Source organism: Cibotium barometz, chromosome 23 (genome assembly GCF_041138505.1).
Source record: "Cibotium barometz isolate CiBa-2024 chromosome 23, ASM4113850v1, whole genome shotgun sequence".
Lineage (NCBI taxonomy): Eukaryota > Viridiplantae > Streptophyta > Polypodiopsida > Cyatheales > Cibotiaceae > Cibotium > Cibotium barometz.
This window is the reverse complement of record NC_141068.1, coordinates 12,853,067-12,863,343: the sequence shown is the minus strand read 5'-3', so window position 1 is coordinate 12,863,343 and position 10,277 is coordinate 12,853,067.

The window sequence follows — 10,277 nt, the reverse complement described above, 5'->3', positions numbered from 1 at the left end:
CATTAGTCTCTCATTAGGTATTACTTAAAGAAATTTATAACTTAGGACCTTAATTATAACTCTTTTACGTGCAAGAGAAACCTACCTGCTGGATGTCCTTCCGTGCTCTATAAGATGTTCTTGTGTAGTTCTATCTTGATAGGGTCCTCCCACTGGATAACGTACACTCACATGATGTGTCATTGTGGTGTCTCTCCTACCATGGATTACGATAGTCCTTTCCAATAGCGCCTAAAATAAGTTCTATAGTGCCAACATAAGTAGGACACTGCGTACAACATGTGATGCCTATAGACAAGGCATGGTGTAAGGGGATGGAATTATAGGTAGAACAAGTCCACGAAGGTGGCTCCACAGCATATTCCCCCTAATGGGGCATAAAGATAGTGTGAGTGGGTCTAGAAAGGAGGAATACTTAGCTGCCATTCTTGGCAATCCGAGTCCAAGATAGGGCCACTCGTGTTGGTCCACAAAAAGTCCATGCTCACAGCCTATAGTCACAGCATAGTCATACTTCATTCTTTTATTTGACATGGATCTTTCTCATCATCTTTAAAAAATATTTGTATGGTTAGTCGGATTTTAGTATGTGTATGGTTTCTATATTGCTGTACACTATTGGTTCAAGCTATATTGTCATGGTGGGTTAGCTTTTTTCCAACAGGCTTTCTCTTGATATGGAAATAATCTTGTCGGAGAGAAAAACATAAAGGGTAAAAGTAATAATATTAGCATAAGTCCCACCTTCCTGCTTTCTCTATCAATACCTTGATCTCTCAGAAGGTATTGTACAGGTTTTTTGTAACCATGTGGTACATCAGTGTTTGTTGGCCTAGGAGAGCCCGTTGTTTCTTGTTGTGGCATGTCAACTTCTAGCTTTAATGGCAGCAACATGCTTTCATAAGACTAGATGAAGCTTATGGGTTCGCCACTATAGATAAGCAATGGAGTTGACACTTGCGTAGTGGATCACTCTAGGGAAACCAATGGGGTTGGGGCTTGGATAGCCAACAATGGTTTTGTAACCTTAAGTGATGTAGAGGCTTCACCATCAATCACCATGTCTTGTGTGATAGGGTTTCTTTTTGGGATCCAAACTTTTTTAGGCATTTGGTGAAGGCTCTTTTACAATAGCTTTTTCTTTGTTGGCATTTGAGCTATTGAAGCCTTTATCCATTATTAATGAGGAGATTTGGGAATTTGAAAGTGGCGATAGTGAGACTAGTGGTATAATTTTATGTTTTGGTATCCAAATACAATGGTTACCCTCGTGTAATAGCCTTGAGATTTTATTAAGCGTTTGGGGATCCATTTTGGGGTAACTTGTAGCTTGGACTTCTTGCGCCAATTCTTGTGTTGAGGTCCTCCTTGCTTGGTCGGTTGAGGTGGTATGGATGGAGAAATCTTGAAAACCCATTTTAAGGTAGATTTGTGTTGCCACTTTATAGCTCGTCGTCGTATCTATTTGTTCTTTTAATATGTAGGTGTTTCAGGTTGTGTGAAGGTATAACAATCAAGAGTTTTTTGAATAGTGGCTGAAGTGGAGGGGGTTTCCATAGATTTTGTGGACGTTAAAGCTTCCTCCTTGTTTGTGACCCTCGATAATAGTGAGAGGTGGTTGTTGGGGTTTATGAGTAGATTGTTTAGTTGTGGTTTCACCCACAGAGACACACCATGTTTGAAAAGATGCAGGGGAGAAGAGAGCTTGAGCTCTTGTAAGCACACACACACACTCACAAAACCATAAAAGTGAACACACAAGGTGAGAGGCTGAAAATCTTCTCCTTCTTCACACAACACTCAACACACCATATACAAAGATAAGAGTACACACAATATAAAAAGGTACTCAACCAAATACATACTAGGGTTATCTATAGTGTGAACCCAACTAAATGAGCTGGCGTTATAAATATGCCAGTCTCTAGAATGGCTATCACACAGCCTGTCATCCCACTGGTGGCTGTATATCACCCATGATCTCACCAACCATGCTAGTGGTGTAAGTATGGGGCCTATCTCCCAGGCGGGTCATCAGTGTCCACCGCCTCACTAGATGAGCTCGATATCTCAACACTCCCCCTCGAGCTCAACTCCATCTCATGTACACCAAGTGAAGCCTTGAATCTGCGGAGCTTCTTTGTACCCAATGCTTTGGTGACGATGTCAGCGTGTGCTGACATAAACAAGGTCAATGTCTCCTTCCAAAACCTTCTCTCTGACAAAATGGTAGTGGACCTCTATATGCTTTGTGTGAGCATAAAAACTGGGTTCTTAGCCAACTATATACTACTAATGTTGTCATAGAAAATGACAACTTGTCTATCCCCACTGATAGACCCAAATCTGCAAGTAGCTTTCTCAACCAAGCTACCTCACATGCTGCCATAGTAGCACCTCTGTACTCGGCCTCTGTACTGGATAGAGCAACCGTAGGGTGCTTCTTGCTACTCCAAGTCACAGCAGCACTCCCCAAAGAAAACATGAAGCCACTAGTAGATCTTCTATTTGAGATACTACTAGCCCAATTAGCATATATGTTCCTATGTACACATATCTCTGTCCCAGTTTCATAAAATAGTCCACAATGCAAAGTAGACCTCACATACCTCAGTATGCGTCTCAATGCATCCAAATGCGGCTTTCGACGAGGAACCTACATAAACTGACTCACCAACCCAACAGCATAGCTCAAACTGGCCTGGTGATCGTCATGTAGATCAAGCTTCCTACTATGCGCCTATACATAGTAGGATCCTCCACCAAAATCTCTTCTGAATGTGCACTCAACTTGCCATTCTGATCCAATGGCACTGAGATAGGCTTACAGCCTGTCATACCATACTTGGACAACATGTCCAAGCCATACTGTCTCTGCAGTAATCGAATACCATGTGGTGACCTAATCACCTCAATGCCCAAGACATACTTGAGCTCCCCCAGATCCTTCATCTCAAACTTCTATCTAAGCAAGATCTTTACATCAAAGATCTCTGCATCATGGTCCCCCGTAATGATCAGGTCATCTACATAGATGACAACAAGCACAACCCCTCTATCACTATGTCTCACATATAGCGAGAAATCTGCATTGGCTATATGAAAGCCAATAGTGATAAGATATTCAAAAATCTTGTCAAACCATGCTCTTGGTGCTTGTGTTAAGCCATACAAGGCTTTCTTCAACCTGCAAACATGCTCGGGGTGACTCACATCCTCATAGCCAGGTGGCTGTAGCATATACACCTCTTCCTGCAAATCCCCATTCATTGCTTTGACGCAGCCACTGCTATCACAATTCTCACTGTTGCCATCTTGGCAATTGGGCGGCTGCAAGTTTCCTCATAATCAATGCCATATGTCTGCGCATGTCCTTTGGCTACCAATCTAGTCTTGTACTTGCTTATGCTTCCATCACTGTTATGTTTTACTTTGTACACCCACTTGCATCCAATGGCTTTCTTGCCTTTAGGCAATTGCACTAAATCCCAAGTCTCATTTCCATATAGTGCATCCATCTCCTCATCCATAGCTTTCTCCCAACACACATTTCCAATAGCCTCATCAATGCATGTGGGCTCTACAACTTGTACAACTTTTGCCATGTATGCATGTGGGCTCTACAACCTGTACAACTTTTGCCATGTATGCATAGTGATGTGAACATGGGCAGCAATTGGATGAGCAATGTCATCCCCCCTTGTTTCCACAAAACCTGGTCTTTCAAGGTTTTTCATCTCCTTGAACGACTCCCCATGACTTGTCATGTGGTTCGAAGCACCTGAATCAACGTACCACATACATCATCTTTATGTGCTGCTTCAACATTTTCAGACATGGCATTAACAACATGCTGCATAACAAACAACCTTTCATTATCCTCATTGTTTCTGCGCTCGAGGATGCATAGAACTTTGTTTTGCTGCAATTTCCCATTTTGCATGTCAGCTTGCTTCTTATAACAATCTGCCTGCACATGTCCAGGCTTACCACCACAATAAAAGCATCCACGTGTATCATTATGCTGCCTTTGCCAATTTCCATGACCTCTTTGACTCCCCCTGCCTCTGAATTGGCCTCTTCACCTGCGTGTTGTTGTTGTTGTGAATTCTGGGCCTATTGTTGTTATTGCTGCTGGCCATAATTTTGATTACCTGTTCGGCCACCTCCTTGGCCGTGTCCATGGCCTCCTCTACCTCGTCCTCTTCTTAAACTTGTGTAGAAGGCCTGTTGCTCTAAACTGTTTTTGTTTTGTGAAGGCTGTTGGTCTTCACCCAAGCTCTTCTCTTCTATAATCAACATAGACACCAAATTTGTGAAATTGGGAATGTTTTCCCGAGTCTGAATAGACATCTTGAACGCCTTGTATTGTGGCCCGAGACCACGTAGAGATAGACTTCCACCTTATCATCATCATCTACTGAAACGCCAATAGATGCAAGGGATTCCACAATACCCTTGATCTTCATTCAACACATAGTCATTCTCACAGACATACTCTTTTTCTCCACAGTATGAAGTTCATTCTTCAACTGTATGTTTCGTGCCTTGATATTCATTTCATAGAGTTTTACCAAGGTGTCCCATGCCTCCTTGGGGGACTTGGCATCCTGTATGTGCCCAATCATGGTGTCCTGTATACATAACTTTTCTGGCTCCTTGGTTCTAATCCTTGAACTCTTTTACATTTGTAGTAGTCGGATTGATCTCTGGTATCTCCGGTGCCTCTTCATGCTCACCTTCTATGTAGTCCCAGTAACCCTTTCCCGTTAGGAAATTTATCAACCTGAACCTCCAAGCATGGAAGTTGTTCTTATCAAGCTTCTCAGCAACAATCTAGTTTATGCCATCATTTGACATCTTGCCAGACACACAAATTTACTAGAAACAGCACTCTCGTTTGGTCCTGTACAAATTGCTGTATTTTTTGCAGCGGTACTGTACTACACTCAAATGTCACAACCAGTGATCTCAATGTGCATACATACATCCAATGGCAATTGTTGACCTCCTTGTAGCACACACAATATTTGCACAACCAATCTGTCTTCATGTAGTTCTTAAAACAGAGTTCTGCAGAGAATCGATGACTTATCGGCAGTGCTCAAAATCGCTTGCTTTTTGAAAAAATGGAGGTCCTAACGCGCCCAAAATGCATTTTCGATCTAAAAATTTAGCCCGATAGGACAATATAGTTGCCATATAGCTTTATTCCTGCGACGAAGAAAGCTCCTCAATCAGAGATCATTTACCGGTGCCTCCCGTAGAGCTCCCGACAAGGATGTAGTTGCCAACACAAATAGAGAAGAGTAGTTGAAGCTCTTACCCTCGTACTGCTTCCTGTGCTTCTCTTCCTTATAGCTCAGCCCTTAGCATGAACCACGCTCTGACACCATGAAAAGATGCAGGGGAGAAGAGAGCTTGAGCTCTTGTAAGCACACATAAACTCACAAAACCCTAAAAGAGAACACACAAGGTGAAAGGCTGAAAATCTTCTCCTTCTTCACACAACACTCACAACACACCATATACAAAGATAAGAGTACACACAATATGAAAAGGTACTCAACCAAATACATACTAGGGTTCTATTTAGTGTGAACCCAACTAAATGAGCTGGCGCTAGAATGGCTATCACACAGTCTGTGTCATCCCACTGGCCGCATATCATCACACAACCTGTCATCCCACTGGTCGCATATCACCCATGATCTCACCAACCATGCCAGTGGTGTAAGTGTGGGGCCTAACCCCCAGGCGGGTCATCAGTGTTGTCCACTGTCTCACTAGATGAGCTCGATATCTAAACAATGTTAACCAATCAATCATACATTAGCCGAGATGGCCCATGAATCTCTAGACTCCCTTGTAGTTTGTTGGTGGGGGTAATTTCAAGATGACCGTGATTTTGCTCTCATCAGTGGAAATCCCATTTTTTGGACACTATATGCCCAAGAATAACTCCATGTTTCACCCAAAATTGGCATTTGTAAGGGTTTAAGAATATGCGATAAATTGACACCTTTTAAACACCCTTTTTTAGGCGCGCTAGGTGCTCTTTCCAAGACAAATGAATGCACAAATCATCCAAGAAAGCTTCAAGAAACTTTCTTAAGAAGTCCTTAAAAGCAGTATTCATAAGTCTTTAGAACACGGCTAGTGTGTTGGTCAGATCAAATGGCATAATTCTATAAGCATATACGCCATGCTGAGTGACAAAGGCCGTTTTGGCTTGGTCCTCAAGGGCGATTGAAATTTGATTATAGCTTGAGTATCCATCCAAAAAGCTATAAGCCTCCTTGCCCGCCCCCGTAAATCGTTTGAGCACATATTCTGAATATGGTAAGGAGTAGTGATCCCTGCGTGTGGCAGCATTCACTTTCTTGAGATCAATATAAGCACTAAGTTTTCGATTCTTCTTGGGCACAACCATAATGGGTGAGACCAATTTTGAGTTTTCAATCTCATATTTAAATCCACACTCAATGAGTTTATCGATCTCTTCCTTAATAATGCTTGCATATTTGGGATTCATTGGATAGGGTCACTGTTGGACTGGTTTAGTTTCAGGTTCCATGGGGATGGTGTGTTGTACCACCTCTACGGGAACTCTTTGCATATCATCGTATGTCCACGAAGCAATCCCTATACTCCTTGAGGAAAGCTATAAGTTCAGTCTCCTCATCCTTATTTAAAGTCCTTAGCTATGTAGATAGGCTTAGGATCTTCTCTTGGTTTAGCCAAGTCTACTTCCTTGACATTTGTAGGCCCATCATAGACTCCTCCACTCTCACTTGTGGGGTTACATTTGGAATTATCAAACACTAACTTGCATTCCCCTATGGTGTATGGCTTGTAGTGCTCAAGCGCTGGGCGCAAACTAGGGCTCATTTTCCTTTCCTTTGTTAGCTTCTTTAGTTCCATCCTTAGCCTCTTTTTCCTTTTATGCGAGTTCACAATTTTGTTTCCTTCTAGTTGAGCGACTCGGTTTTGGTTCATCAGAGACTTCCACCTTAGCTATATCAATTGGGGGTGGTCTACAATACTTGACCTTTTGTAACTCCTCTCCCTAATCATCTATAAACTTTCAATGCAAGTCCAACTATACCCATTGGGTGGTAGTTATTCTTCCTTTGCAGCTTTTTATGATGATCCATCGCACAACGTCTATAATTTCACCCATTTACTAGAGCCATTGGGCGGTAGTTATTCTTTCTTGAAGCCTTTTATGATAACACACATCCAACAAGGAGAGCCTATAAAATGGATGTTCTAGAGGTAATTGAACTCAAGAAATTACTGAAGCAAATCCTAGAGCAGATATTTATTCAACCAAAGTGTATCTCCATGAGGTACACTAGTTGTGTTTAAAAGAAGAAGGATGGAACATTGAGACCATGCATTGATTATAGAGGTTTGAATCAGCTTACAATGAAGAAGTATTTGATATGTAGAATAAACGAGCTTTTGGATCAACTACATGGAAAATGTTTACAAAGATTGATTTAAGGTTTGGACACTATCATATTATAATCAAGGAGTAAGACATACTAAATATAGCTTTTAATACAAGATATGGACACCATGAGTTCACAAAGATTGATTTAAGGTTTGGACACTATCAGATTATAATCAAGGAGTAAGACATACTAAATATAGATTTTAATACAAGATATGGACACCATGAGTTCACTTGATTGTCCTTTGGCCTTATAAATGCTCCTAGGACCTTTAATCTATTTGATGCAAGAGATACTCAGGGAGTATCTGGATGCCTTTGTCTTGTTATGCTTTGACGACATTTTGGTTTATTCCAAAAATGCAACATACCATGAGAAGCATGTTCAAAAAGTCTTAGACATCTTGAGGAAGAACATTCTCTTGCAAAGAAGAGTAAATGTACTTTTTTCCACAGAATGAATTCAATATCTGGTTTTTATTATATCTAAAGATGATCGTGTAAAGCTGTAAGCAGTTATTGATTATTAGTGTGAACCCAAGAGTGTAAAGGAGGTTCAAGGTTTTCTTGGTCTCATAGGATGGTATCATATATTTATCTAGAGGTCTGCCAAGATTGCTTCACCTCTACAGCCTTTCTGAAGAAGGATGTACCATTTAAATGGACCCCTATGTGCCAAAATGCATTTGATACGTTAAAGATTACATTTACCAGTGCTAAAATTGCCAAAGTTTGGCAAACCTTTTGAGGTAATTATTGATGCAAGTGGATTTACAACTAGCGGGATACTTACACAATAAGGCTAGCGGGATACTTACACAATAAGGAGGCTAGTAGCTTATGAGTCATGGAAGCTCATACCTCATGAGTGAAATCATGTAATTCATGATTTGAAACTTTTGGCCCCATCATTCATGCTTTGAAAATTTGGAGGCATTATTTTCTTGGACACAGATTTACTCTAGTTACTAACCACCATAAAAGATTGAAATGGATATTTACCTAGAATAACCTTAATATGCGTCAAAGGTGGATGCATATACTGCAAGAATTTGATTGTGAAATCAAATATAATTTAGGGAAGGAAAATATAACTATTTGTTGACTCTCTTAGTTGGAAAGCTTTCTTGCTCACCATAACTATGATTCCAATCTACTTCCTCTAAAAATTAAGGAAAAGATTGGGATGGATAAATTCTTTGTCCCAATAATTTCCTTATTAATGCAAGAAAGCAAGACTACGTAGGAACTAAACAAAGTTAAAGGATTTAAGTTTGAGAATGGATGTTTATATTATAATGACCGCTTGTCTATACCAAGTGAAGGAGAAATTAAGAAACGGATTTTGGTTGAGCATCATGATATTCCAATTGCTAGACATCCTTGATATGTGAAGACATTCATGGCAGTTAAGAAGAGTTTGTTTTGGCCAGGATTGAAAAGAGATATAGTTCGTCAGCAATGCCTTACTTGTCAAAGGATCAAAACAAAGAGAATAAAGCCAGAGAAATTACATCCTCTATATATTCCAATGAAATGGGAAATCCTCTATATCCTCTATAAAGCCAGAGAAATTACATCCTCTAGATATTACAATGAAATGGGAAATCACATCCTCTATATATTCCAACGATGAAATGGGAATGCATAAGTATGGATTTCATTACTGGTTTAACTTCAAGTGCCGAATATGATTCTATATTTGTGGTGGTCGATAGATTCACTAAAGTCACCCGTTTGATCCAATAAAGAAGACTTTTACTGTGATGGATATTGCTAAAGTATTTTTTGTGCGAGATTTCAGGCTTCATGGATTACCTCACCAAATAATTAGTGTCTGAGATTTTTAGGCTTCATGGATTACATTACTAGATAATTAGTGATTGAGATTAAAAGTTTACCTCATGCTTTTGGACATCATTTTTTAAAGCAGTAGGAACATCCTTAGATCTCAACAAAGCTTATATCCTAGAAACGGATGACCAAACTGAGAGAGTAAATAGCTTACTATGGACGTGAACCAAAAAGATGGTTGAACTATCTTTATATGGTGGACTTTGTATATATATAATGCTTCTTATCACCACAATATTGGTATGAGTCCATTGAAAGCTCTATATGGACAAGGATGCCTTACTCCTTTGGCTTGGTTAGATCCGCTAATTAAAGTGGAAGTCTCTAAGCAAATGCTTGAAGAAATGGATAAGCAGATGTAATCAATAAAGAAAGATATTAAAGTTGCTCAGGATAAACAAAAGCAATGCACTGATTCGAAAAGATCCAGTTGAGAATTTGAAGAAGTTGATATGGTTTTTTTGTGTGTGACCTGAGTGAAGTTCTCTATCCTTGGAAAAGTATAAGAAGTTATCACTAAGATTTTGTGGGCCTTATGCTCTCACGCGAGGAAGATTGGTGATCAGGCTTATGAATTACTCCTTCCTCCACATCTTAAAGTTCACAATGTTTTTTATGTTAGTTTGTTGAAGAAGTATCATCAGAACCCTGAACACATCTTGGAGGATGATTAGATTATTATGCCAATGCAAGGATAAATAGAGTTAGAACCTGATAAAATCATGGATGTTAGAGAAAAGCCCTCAAGAAACAAGATTCTAAGAGAATATATTTGGTTAAGTGGAAAATTTTCCTTGTCAAAAGATGCAACTTGGGAATTTTTTCCCTTTCGAAAGATGTAACTTGGGAAAAAGACGAGGATCTAGCCATGGATTATCCCCATTTCGCAAGATGAGGACATCTTGATGCTTAAGTGGGGGAGAATGTAAGATCCCTCTTTTCCCTTTTCATAAAAGAAATTATT